The sequence below is a fragment of the Amblyomma americanum genome, chromosome 10 (assembly GCF_052857255.1).
Source record: "Amblyomma americanum isolate KBUSLIRL-KWMA chromosome 10, ASM5285725v1, whole genome shotgun sequence".
Classification (NCBI taxonomy): domain Eukaryota; kingdom Metazoa; phylum Arthropoda; class Arachnida; order Ixodida; family Ixodidae; genus Amblyomma; species Amblyomma americanum.
This window is the reverse complement of record NC_135506.1, coordinates 41933714-41946632: the sequence shown is the minus strand read 5'-3', so window position 1 is coordinate 41946632 and position 12919 is coordinate 41933714. Positions and strand designations below refer to the sequence as shown.

At 44.5% G+C, this 12919-nt stretch overlaps 1 pseudogene; it reads left to right on the top strand.

Annotated features, from left to right (window-relative positions):
* Positions 1 to 604: 604 nt before the first annotated feature.
* On the top strand, positions 605 to 4066 carry LOC144108217 (unconventional myosin IC pseudogene; annotated as a pseudogene).
* Positions 4067 to 12919: the final 8853 nt, after the last annotated feature.

The window sequence follows — 12919 nt, the reverse complement described above, 5'->3', positions numbered from 1 at the left end:
AAGGAGGAGATAATACTGAAAACAACAACAGGCACATATTGGCGCTTTCATTTTTTTATAGATGATTCCAACCATCAGAAATGTACGATAATCACTTTTCTTCAGAAAAAAAAGCGTATTGAGTGCTGATCAGTATGCATTCCTAAAAAGAAGTCATCCAAATAAGCACGTTTGGATATCAAACTTGAACTATTCCAAACCATTTGTAACCTTTTATACACAATACACTTGTCCCGGTATCTAGGGAAAGCTTCAGACTGCGTTTATTATGACGACTTTCAATCAACGCATTATGGCTGTGGGCTACGTGGCAATGCATATCATCTCCAGAACGACTACCGAACAAATCGGCATCAGTACACATCTTTCAATATTCAATCTTGCCGCCAATATAAGTTTCAAATAGTATTTCGCAAGGTCTATATTGATACCTTTATCTTTTTGTTCATAATTGTATCTTTCATACTTATAGTTCATACTTTTATCATACACATCTCTTTGTTAATAATGCCACACTGCTGACATTCTGCGAGTGCCACAACGCGGCCGAGTGGTATGTCTTGGCTTGTGATGGAGTGAGCAAGACGACGCTTCCGCTCCGGCGATGGAGAATGCCCTGCACACACGCGACCTGGTCGGGGTGCAGGAATTCGTGCTGCTCGAGGACTGCGAGAGCGTGCAGGCCTTCGTGGGTAACCTCCGGATGCGTTTCACCGAGGACCTCATCTACACATACATCGGGCCTGTTTTTGTTTCGGTGAACTCGTACCGACTCGTCGATATCTACAGCGACGACTACGTCAACCTCTACCGCAATGCCAACTTCTACGAACTGCCGCCGCACGTGTCCGCCATCTCCGACGCGGCGTACACGAGCAAGCACGAGGAGTGACGCGACCAGTGCATCCTCATCTCTGGCGAGAGCGGCGTGGGCAAGACCGAGGCCTCCAAAAAGATGCTGTACTACGTGGCCGCTGCCAGCCACCACTCGGACGCCGTGGAACGGGTCAAGGACAAGCTTCTGCAGTCCAATACCGTGCTGGAGGCTTTCGGGAATGCCAAGACAAACCAGAACGACAATTCCAGTCGGTTCGGTAAATACATGGACATCGAGTTTGACTACCTGGGTGACCCCGTGGGTGGAGACATCCTCAATTATTTGCTGGAAATGTCGCGCGTGGTGCAGCAGACCTGTGGAGAACAAAACTTCCACATTTTCTACCAGCTCATTGCTGCCGCCGAGTACTCACTTCTTGAAAAGCTGTCACTGCCCAGAGACCCCACCTTCTATTTTTATCTCAACCGGGGTGACAGCACAGAAGTATATGGCATTGATGACATAACGCATTTCAAGGTTGCCAGGGATGCCCTCTATATTTGACTTTTCACTCAAGGAGGAAGAAATATTTTCTATAGTGGCAACTGTACTGCATCTTGGCAACACAAGATTTGTCGTAGGAAACAACAGTCATCTGTGATCTAGTGCAAGAAAAACAAAAGGGCATCATCTCTCTGCTGGACGAGGAATGCCTGAAGCCCGGTAGAGCGACAGACAAGACATTCCTCGTCAAGATGAAGCAGACCATTCGCGTGCACCCTTAGTTTGTCAACCATAACGTGGCAAGCAACAAGCTCAAGAAGAGAATTGCACGAGATGAGTTCCGCGTCATCCATTATGCTGGGGATGTCGCTTACAAGATTGATGGGATTCTTGACAAGAACAATGACCTGCTGTTTCGAGACCTAAAGAAGGCAATGGCTGGTGCTGGCAACATCATCAAGTTTGCCTTTCCAGAGTCTGAGCTGCTGAGCAAGAAACGGCCACCTACAGCAGCCACCCAGTTCAAGTTCAGGTTGCAAGAAGTAATGGAGATCTTTATGTCCAAATAGCCCTTGGTATGTTCGTTGAATTAAACCCAACGACTACAAGCAAGCTTCCAAACTTGACGAAAAGGTTGTGGGACACCTGGTGCAATAATTGGGCCTCCTGGAGAACGTAAGGGTGCGCCGTGCTGGTTTTGCATACCGGCGTCAGTAAGATACACTTCTGGAGCTTCGTGCACTCTGCACTGAAACATGGAGCCTCTGCACTGAAACATGGCGCAGGTACCACGGCGGGAGTGCTAAAGTAGGTGTGGCTGTGCTCATCAAGCACCTCGACCATGCACCCGAAGAGTACTCCATGGGACACACGAAGCTCTTCATTTGGTTCCAAAGGACCCTGTTTGAAACTGAGGACGCATTTCAGCAAAAGAATCACTATTTGGCATCTCTCATTCAAGCAGAATTTCGGTGCTATTCTGCAAGGAAGAAGTATCTGAAGATGCGTAAAGGCGCAATTATGATCGAGAACACCTGGAGTAGGTACCAGGATCAGTAGCTGCTGGAAAGCAGGAGGAATGCAGCAACTGTCGTCAGAAGGTTCATCAAGGGCTTCATCACCAGGAATGAGCCTGAGAATGATGTGAATGCAAGGTTTGGGCTGCAAGTGCGAGTGCAGTCTCTGAAGAGGCTGGCTGCCAATCCGCCTCAGACCATCCTGGAAAAATCATGGCCCACTGCCACCACTTGTGTGCAAAGAAATTCCAGAGCTTCTGCACGACCTGCACCACAAGTGGCTGGTGAGAATTACTGCAGGTCTGTCACTCCCAAGAGGAAAGCGAAGATGGAGTGGAAAGTGGAAGCCGAGGCTTTGTTGGAGGGCAAGAAGCAGAGCTACAAGACGTCAGTGCCTCAAGAGTTCCTGGAGAACAGACTGCCTCCAGAACTGGAACTGCGAAGGGAGAACATGTTTGAGAAGTCAGTCAAACACCAGCGTGAGATGACCTTGCACTGCCTAGAGGTGGGAAAGTACGACCGACATGGTACTTCGTGGCCCAGTGCTCATCTTGACTTACGCAGCCCTCTACTGGCTCCAAGCATCGCATTCCCATGAACTCACTTGAAAGAATCAGTCAGCAGCCTGGCAGATGGCCTGGCATTATTCAGGATAATGCAAGACGTGCTGCTCGGCCGCATGGTGGCGCTCGCAGAATGTGAGCAGTGTGGCAATATTATTCACCAATCTACTATAGCTTTTTCGCAAGAAACCAGCGTCCAGCCTAATGATAAGAATGCCGTTCTGTCAAATGCAAAACCGCCATTCCTAAGAAAAATGTTTACCAAATGCATGAACCGTTTCCGCATTTGGTTATGCATATCTAGGTTACTTGTGCATACTTAGCTTTGAATATTGGCCTACTATTTTCTCGGTCCAAGCCTTGGCTCTGCCTTCGAGTGGGAAGTAAACGTCTTGCAGCTCCTGTTTGGGGCTCCACTGGTTGAAATTGACCATGCGCTGAAACTGGTCACTGCAGCCTTCGGCATCTTCAAAAGCATCAAGCGCTAGCCTGTACCGCAGAATTAGGCTCAAATGGTTGATGGTTGGGCGCCTCCTCATGCAGGAGAACAAATTCTGGGGCCAGTCGCAGAAGGTGGCGGCTACTTCAGTGTACTGGCGCGCAGACAAGCGGAAGCCGGTAGAGACTGAATGAGGGGCTTTCAGAACACACGAAGCTCGTGCGCCACGCTCATGACTTGGCGAACAGACTGAAGTTCCTCACCGGTTGGCTGTCGGTGCTGTTGCTGCTTCTCGGTGATTTTCGGGTTTGGTGTTCCTCTGCTGTCTAGTCCTAGAGTTTCCAACCTACAGTATATATATGTGTGACGCTATGACATTGTGTGTGCATAATTGATGATTATGAGTTTTTATGACGCAAGAGCGTCTATGGCCAAAGAGCGCCATGGCACAAGGTATTTTCGAATGTATTAATGTGCACATGCATAATACTTGCCGATATATACTTTCGAAGTGCCAATATATGCGTGGATGAGATATATTACATAAGCAATCCGTTATCTTCACATTTACCGAAAACGTTAAGCATTTTTACGTACACACACTTTGTCCAGCTCCAGAGCACAACTTTAAATAACATCTGTTTTTGACAGTTTCAATACATTTTTTGTATCTTGGCAGAAACAAGAGCTCGACACTTCAGTCAAGTCTTGGCAAGGATACGTGTGAGGGCAGTGCGGTATGCAAACATACAGCTGACGTCGGCACAGCGCCAATCGCATCTTCCATTTGTTAAAAAATATGAACAAAAATGCTTGAATTTTTCTTTTTTAATGAGGTTAATGAACGTTGAAAAGCACAAAATTTTGCTCGAGAAATAAAACGAAGAAGACATTCGGTTTTATTCCTCTCTTGAACACTTTATCGTAGCAAGTTTCGAACGGTGTAGCCCTCCCTTTCAAACTGGCTGACTTGCCTCATGTTGTCTGTCGTGGTCGGGAGCCTATTTCCAAACCTTTTCCTCCAGGGATTCCCCGCGGGTTCGAAGGGTTCATTACGACACAAGAGAAACTGTAGGCCTATGCACGTGGGAAATGAAGGCTGAAGGAGACCGCATTTGAGGTCGAGGAATTGTCTGGACAGCGGCAAGCAGTGCTCCTGCCCTGCTCTGCCATGTCATCATCCACTGGCCTCAGGCTACAGTGTATAACTTCGCAGTTGTACTTAAATGAACCCGAGGCTATGGTTTTCACAAAAAACCGGAGGCCCCCTTGCAAGACCTGCAGACTTGGAAAGTTCATTTGCTCAGAGTGGCCAAAGATCCCTTTTGGCTAGCTGCCGCTTAAACAACTTGCTATTTTGGTTCTGGCTTCTTTGCAGCGTCCAACCCTAGCCTTGTGTCAGGATACAAGCTATCGCATCCGCATGCGGATCCGCCCCCGAAAATACCTTTTCATAGAAGAGAGATGCACCTTGGACGTGGCTTGTATGGCGTCCGGGGCCATAGTGCAACAGTGGCTGTAACATTATTATTTCAGCGGAAAGGATGAGAGTTCAGAAGTCAGTTTCTGAGATGTCTTGCTTTATACATACACGTAATTGACGGCTGCATCTTGCACTGAGACAACCCAAAGTACAAGGGACATCTGAAGCAAATTCACACCGCTTACCAGTCCTATCTATAGCGGCCTTATAGGACTGTTGCATATGCTACTCGCACGTTATCTCGACTATTCATAAAAACAGCAGGGCACGATTCCAGACTGTGCAAACTGCATTGCAAACTTTGTCATTACAAAGTTCTAGTTTCTAGCAACCTATAATGAATAATATTACGGAAAAAAATTTCTTCTCATGTGTATGGATAAAATTTCATACATTATGGCTGGCTTCTTGCATCTTGGGTGATGATAGGAAAAAAGTACGATAAACGAGGCGAGCTTCCGTGATCATATCATGCTAAAACTACGGGGCGAAACGCTTATGCCTGACCACAATAGCATGTCAGCAGAGATCCATCGATAGCCACTATCATACCTTTCGCAGTTGGTGTTTCCGCGTCCGTTCCAGCAATGTCATCGCCTTAGAGCGTCTGTGCAACGCGTGGTTCGCAAACGAAAGAGCCGCTTTTGTGCACAATATGCCTAGAGGCCACGAGTTTTTCTTCTGGCGGCGCACTGTTTTTCTGCTCCCTAATTTTTCATTACTAAGGGAAGCGCACTGCGCAGTTCAAAAGCAACCATACTTATTTGTTTAATGTTGACAGAAGTTTGACACATCGAGTTCCTCTAAGTCCGCTAAAGCAGACCGGCTGCACTGCTCGCGAAAAATTGGTGCATGCACTCAAACTCCGGCTGAAGGTTATCATGCGAGAGCGTTAATGGGTAAATGATAGATTTTGTCTACGCACCATGTTCCTATGATCATGACATTCATTTTCGGTAGTGTTGGTTGCGGCACATTCTGTATTTGTTCAACATCATTCGAATCTGAGGACCACAGTGGACGACTATCTTTGCGACAAAACTTGCCAGCGCCCTCTGTAAATTGTCTCTTCATCTCCTCCACCTGACCGAGCGTTCATCATCATCATCATCGTCATTTATTAACCCTTAAGGGTCCCGCTAAGACTTGCAGCTACCGCAGTCTGAACTAATGCAGAAGAAAGTCTCTACTGAGACACACTCAACGATCACAAAAGGTCTTTTCGGTTATCGTTCTTCCTTAACACAATTCACTCCAAAACAGTTAGACGACCAAAGCAATACATGCTGACTTTCTATTACAAGCCATCACGCCAGGGTCACATAAATACAGAGAAAGAAATTATTGCTTAAACGATTCAGTTAATATTTTCTTTTTCTTTCGAACTTTCAGTGAATGGAAGAGGCTATATCGAGCTTTGTTGCTGTTATGTGAAAAGAACAACTTGTTTAATTCTTCTAAGAATTTGGCGACGAACTGGCGCTGTGGATGGTGTGTATTGGTGCTCTGGAAATAAATTTGTCCTTCAGGGGCCAAACAAAGGCAGTTTAAGTCGGGCGAGATTCGGAAAGCGCTAATGTGTTACGAAAACACTAAACCAGCGTTTGCGACTCACTGCCTTCATAAATACTAACTATTTCGTAAAGTGCAAAATTATCAACCGAAAAATATCAACCTCCCAAGCACTTTTCTCTGCATTGAGACTACGAAACAAGTTTATAGCTGAGTACCTGGCGCTTTGTCGCTGCACTTTTTCAAAAGCACCGCAGGGCGAAGCTCGGAGTATTTCGAAAAAGTGGCAGATTTATATGCACGACGAAATCGAGAACACGCTTTGAGCCTACAGTGGGCTACATTTCATCTGTACTCCGAGTCGCTTTATTGTGTGTCGCTTTCAGAAGAACCTGGGACACAGCAGTGGCAATGCGATAATCGCCTGTGCTTTTGATTTGTTTCACTACTGAAATAAATGCCTTGTTCTGGTGTTTATCGCATGAAGCACGCCGTGGCACCTCAAAAACCAATGTATAATGCGCTGCAAATAGGAGCGAATCATTATTTTCTTGCCGTTTGTTGAGGTATCAGGAATAGTGGATGGACCCGGCTCGCCTGCGTTGCCGCTATGTATGCTTCATGAAAAAAATTGCACTAAGCTTGCTTGCTGTTCTTTTCAAGATTGTTGTGTGTTGTTTTCAAGACTGTGTGATTACCAGATTGTAATGGTAAATAAATTAATAATAATAATAATAATAATAATAATAATAATAATAATAATAATAATAATAATAATAATAATAATAAAAATAATAATAATAATAATAATAATAATAATAATAATAATAATTGGTTTTTGGGGAAAGGAGATTGCGCAGTGTCTGTCTCATATATCGTTGGACACCTGAACCGCGCCGTAAGGGAAGGGATAAAGCAGGGAATGAAAGCAGAAAGGAAGAAAGGTGCCGTAGTGGAGGGCTCCGGGATAATTTCGACCAACTGGGGATCCTTAACGTGCACTGACATCACACAGCACACGGGCGCCTCTGCGTTTTTCCTCCATAAAAACGCAGCCGCCGCGGTCGGGTTCGAATCCGGGTACTCCGGATCAGTAGTCGAGCGCCCTAACCACTGAGCCACCGCGGCGGGTCGAAAATAAAACCGCATACTTAAGTTTTCTTAAACTTCCAATCAAAGTTCGGGTTGCTTATTTAGAACTATGATCCAGTTCTAATGGTCAATGTGAGAAGTGCAACACTTCTGGAGATAAATTTTTAAACCTGTCCGTAGAACCGAGGCCAATGTAACAAAATTGTTGTGGATGTGGAACGTTTTTTACGTACTTGCATTTGAAACAGCTTCATCAACAATCGAAAGATTATTTATGTGGGACAGCGTTTCATGCACGTGAGCCTGCAGCTAGTACGAGTTGAACTCCAACCTTAAATAAATTTTCTTTGCCTCAAGCCGCCGCAAGGAGGGCCATGCAACCATCCGTGCGTTTCCTGTTTATTAGTTGAATACACACATATATAAATGGCAAGCATGCGCAAAAACTAAGATGCAAGGAGAGTTTTAAGAAAGGTGATGAAAAAGTGTAGCCATGAAGACTTCAAGCTGTGGGACAGAAGGAAATGCAGACGGAGAGGTGGGCTATTCTTCAAGGCCATTCAATTAGCACTTGTTGGCTAGCCAATAAGTTGATCCCTTCCTAGCAATTGCCCTCAGATCACCCCTCCTTCAGGTCTTTTATTGCATGTCTGTTTTCCTTCGCTTGCTGCGAACTCTATAATAAACCGACATGTCTACCATAGACATGACAGAAGGCGACATACCTCCAGTACTCCGTGCATTGTTCCAGTCCACTTACGTACGTCCATCATAGTGAATAAACACCACAGGCAGTCAAATTGTCATTTACATTGCCTTCTGATGGAAGGTGCAACACCTAGTAGAGCATAATTTTGCGAAGTTTCGCCGACGCATCGCGGATTTCGAGCATGATTAGGCGCGGGCGCTGTTAGCGTTCTTGGGAAGAATTCACAGCATCATCAAATCTTTGTTCTAACGAAGCCAAGCAGTTCAGCACCTAGTTTTTTAAATCGAGACCTCTAAATTCTCGCTCTACTCAAGTCACAGCATAATGATATCATCAGGTTCTATTTCCATTCAATATATTCTATTGTTGCCCGTCAAATTTCTCCCATCTGGTGTGGCAGGCCAAGATCATGTTCTTGCATGCCGACCTGTTCGTCTTTCCCCTCATTAAGGTTACCATCTCTCTCCGTGTCCCCAAAAAGGGCGTAATTTTTATGTAATACAGGGGGTGTTGTGCAACAAGGCCGAATCTATCTGCAACTCTGAGTCTTCAAAGCCAAAGCAACATTTACAAAACAACTGCCCCAATACTCTGGGAGGGTTTCTATGAAGCAGGTTGCGAAAACCTAATTTAGCTTCCATAGGAGGTATTTCCGCTGTAGTGAGTAACGAAATATCGAGAGATACTTTGAACCTTAAATAATCTGAGAAACATAAGGACTTCGTGGGTGGATGAACACATACCTTATGACAAAGAGTAAGGAGAGCGTCATGGAGCTGTATCGCATACCACATTGACGTGTTTGCCTCAAAAAGAGGCTAGACTGCGGAAACAAAGGTGGATTTGATAGCGTCCCACTGGAGCTATGGTCAAAAATGCTAGTTTACTTCCAGACTAGAGACCTCCACCGAATCAATTCCTCGCTCCTGTACACGCCAAGAAAAGGAGAATTCTCACCGCCACTAAAACATTATCATGAGACATTATGCAACGAACTCGTAAGAATCCTCTTCAGCCTGTGTTATGAAATCGGCCTGCAAATTGCTAATGTTACTGCTACGGCTTTACACTTTGTGAGCAGCGGAATGCAGCCTGGAATCATGACAGTGCAGTTGAAGACGGTATTCGCGGTGGCTATTAAGTTTCGAATTGAATTTGATAGCCTCTCTCTGAGAAATCTACTGTTTAATTCGACATGGTGTTTCGGCTTGAAACAAAAATTTCGTGCATTAAACCCTCTGCGCAACTGATGCAAAAGCGACAGGGCAAGATAAGCAGAGATAGTGGCGGCGCTGGTAGCATTTCTATCATCTTTCAGAATGCCTCAGTCAGGCCGAAAGAAATCGAGAATCGTGGAAACTTTCCAGCTGTCGTGTATGCAACGATAGCTTCGAACCCCGACAAAGGTAAGCAGGCCGATAGCAACTGTACTGCAACGAAGCATCAGGTGGAAGTGAGCTGTAGGACGCCTCCGCCTGTCGCTAGCCAAGTCCTGCTTTCAACGGTGTGCGAGCTTCAATTTCTCCAGGGTATTAGAGTAGTTCGAAACACGCCCCATGGAGTTTGTGCATTGCTTCTCAACTAAAAGCAACAAGCTTGATGCTCTTCTTGCGTTCTGTGTTATTACCGGCCTTTCCTCGTGTCTGGAGGGTCCTGCCGTTGATCTCGCTCTGTGTATTCGCGTTCTCAGTTCGAGCGCAATACTCTCGGCTTAGTTATCGGAAAACGACTGCCGAAGAAAGGGTCGTTTCTCTGAGCGTAAATAAAAACCAGAGCATCAACTACAGAAATATCGCAGATTTGCGACGCAGAAGTACAAACGACAGCCGGAGGTGCTTTTTGTTTCCTGGCAACGAAAGACGTCAAAAAAGTAGGCGTGATTTTCGTCGTAAGCTGTCTCCTCGTCGTTGCCGACGTGCAGTGTTTCCCCTCGGGTCCGCTCCCGGCAAAGTGCGCGGGCTCTGACAACAACATGATGAATTCTTAGGTGTCGTTGCTGCTCGCGGCGCTGATCCCTCCTGCACACGTTCCTTCGAATCTTTCCAAATTTAGGCTTTCCTGACTCCACGCGCGCTCAGGTGCGTTCCTTTGATTATAGCTCTCTTGCTGGCTTTTTATTCGCGTTTCGCCTGCCTTATTTGTTTACTGACGGTAAGATGGTGACTGCGAAATCGATTCTCGATCGGCGTGTTGACACTTGGAGGAGACGTACGAAAGAAGTGGATAAAAATTGGGGTTTGTGAAGAAGAAAGCGAAGCTGTTGTGAACCGTCGGTTAGTGACTCCCATGGGAAGCATAGGCCAAATTTCCACTTCTCAGTTAGCTTGTTTGTTATCTCGGAATATTTTTTTCAGTATTACTCTCAGCCGAGTCACTTCATTTGATTACTTTATAACTCTTTGTTTTTCTTGATTCAGCATTTAGTACTTTCTTAATGAAAGCAGCGTCACGTGTTGCATATAATTTTGTCAGTTTTATCGTCTTTCCTTCACTTTCGTTTTAAATTTCGTCACTGTTAATATTGAGCACAAAGTTCATGGTTTGTGAGCACAGAGCAGTATATCGGCAAGTTTCAGCTACTTCTGCCTTGCTCTAAACAACGACGACCGACCCCACGAAGGCTCCATGGGACCTATGTTTTAAGCAGTCGTCCAGACTATCTAGAGTTATCCGGAGTCCGCACTGGATTTAATCATAATAAATTATTATTAATAGCAAAAAGAAAACTACAGCAGGTCAGCCTACGCCTTTAGTTCGCTGAGGATGCAAAAAACGCGTGGTGATTGCTATGAATAACGATCCTTGAGTATACCGGCAAAACAAAATAACAGTAATTACGAGAAATTGAGAACATTCTACAAATAGGCGGACCTACCAAAACAACCTAAAGAAGTGTAGTCGATGCTTTGACGGCTCACCGTCTGGTAAGGAATCAAGGCTTATGAAGTCATGATGAAGTCATCATCATGATGTCGTGACATTGAAACCTTGAGTCTCCTACCATCCATACAACGCCTAACAAACAAAAAAGAACGATGTCACCCTGCATCCGATCTATGCCAAATCACTAAAAACACTAGTAAGTGCTCCAAAAACCGCGGGCGTCCCACCGGTTGCCACATTGTGGACATGGAAGCCCTAGCGCTTCCGAAACATAATTTGTTTCTGACCATGATCAGTGACCAGTAAACTTTATCAGCATACTAAAGAGAACTGAAAATCAGTATATCTAACAACGGAGAAATGTTTCTCTAAGCGTTAACACCAACTGAGCCATTCATTTCTTATTACAATCTAAGAATGCTTTTCGATCTCGCGGAAGATATTTTTTCTGATAACTTGTTGAAATTATCCGGTACGTATGCACAGCGCCTGGCCGTTCCATATTTTCTGGCTGAACGGGAGAACAACATTACGAAATTGTTTCCTAAGTTCCCGTGTGGCGGTATTTCCGTGTTTAAATGCGGAATTTCGAAATGTTTAACAACTTCGATGAGCTAGGACTGAAAATTTGGTAGACCGAGTTCGTGTAAGATATTTGCAGTTGGTAATACTAGGAAATGGTAGTCAATATTTTTAAGAATATTTTTTAAAATGCTGTCAACCCGGCATTTCCATTGACCCGAACAGAGGACAAAGACAGCTAGTATGCCATACCTCAATACATTGTAAGCCAAAGCAGGTACAATGATTTTCCTTATAGAGAGGGGAACAAAACTTCTTATGGTAAACAATAACCACGCTACTGGCAGCAGGCTTGTGTTTTTTTGGCATTAAGAGCAATTCTACTGTTCACTAATGAATTGGATTGCACACGTCATTTTGCAACATTTCAATGGTCACTTTGTAAAAAAATGTTTTGCTAGCAACACAATGTTGCAGCGAACTGGAACACCAGACATTTAGAAAGTGCAAAAGCGATGCCATTGCCCAAAATATCAAACAACATTGGCGATAAAATTGAGCCCTCAGGCACACAAGCATCATGCGGAAACTTACAACTCAAAACGCCCTAATCATTGGTAGCGATCAGTTGAAGTCGATTGGTGAATTAGTTTTCGAGAATGTTCAAAAAAGACCCACGGAATTCTTCCTGAACAGATTCCTTAACCAGGTTTATTTTGTCCAGGGTGTCAAATGTTTGCGCAACATATACGAAGAGGAAACATATGAAAAGATTCTCTTCAAATTCTGGGTACAGTTCAACCAAAGCTTCCTTGTTAAGGAGGGCCGCCCTACCCAGCCCTGAAACACCGCCAAACTGCAATATGTCAGGATATAAAATTTCTTCATAAAAAATTATTATGGGAAAAAGAATGTCACTGCGATTCTTTTGGAAGATACAGCGAGAAACCATGAATTTGTGGTATCGTTCTATCATGCTTGCTTAACGCAGGTCTTGCTTTTTGGACATCACCTTTAAATTTGAGGCAACTATGGAATATTGTAAGATACTGTTACGCGTATATTGATAAGAATGCGTTGAAAAATCTTGCTTTTAAATCTCGTTCAGCGCTCGCATTGAGTAGTTAAGTCTGCAATGTAAGAAAATGGGTGCGTTGTTCAAAGTAATTGTTAGGTAAATGTTCATGTTGGGTTGAACAGCGCGAACAGACGATAGACGAGAAGAGAAGACACAGACAAGCGCTGACTTGCAGCTAAAGATTTTATTATGAAGAACATACATTCTATATTCAAAAAACACGTAATATATCAGGCACATAGCAATTGCATTTCCACTTTTCAATGGTTACCTCGCTGAATTCAATAATTACATCATGAAT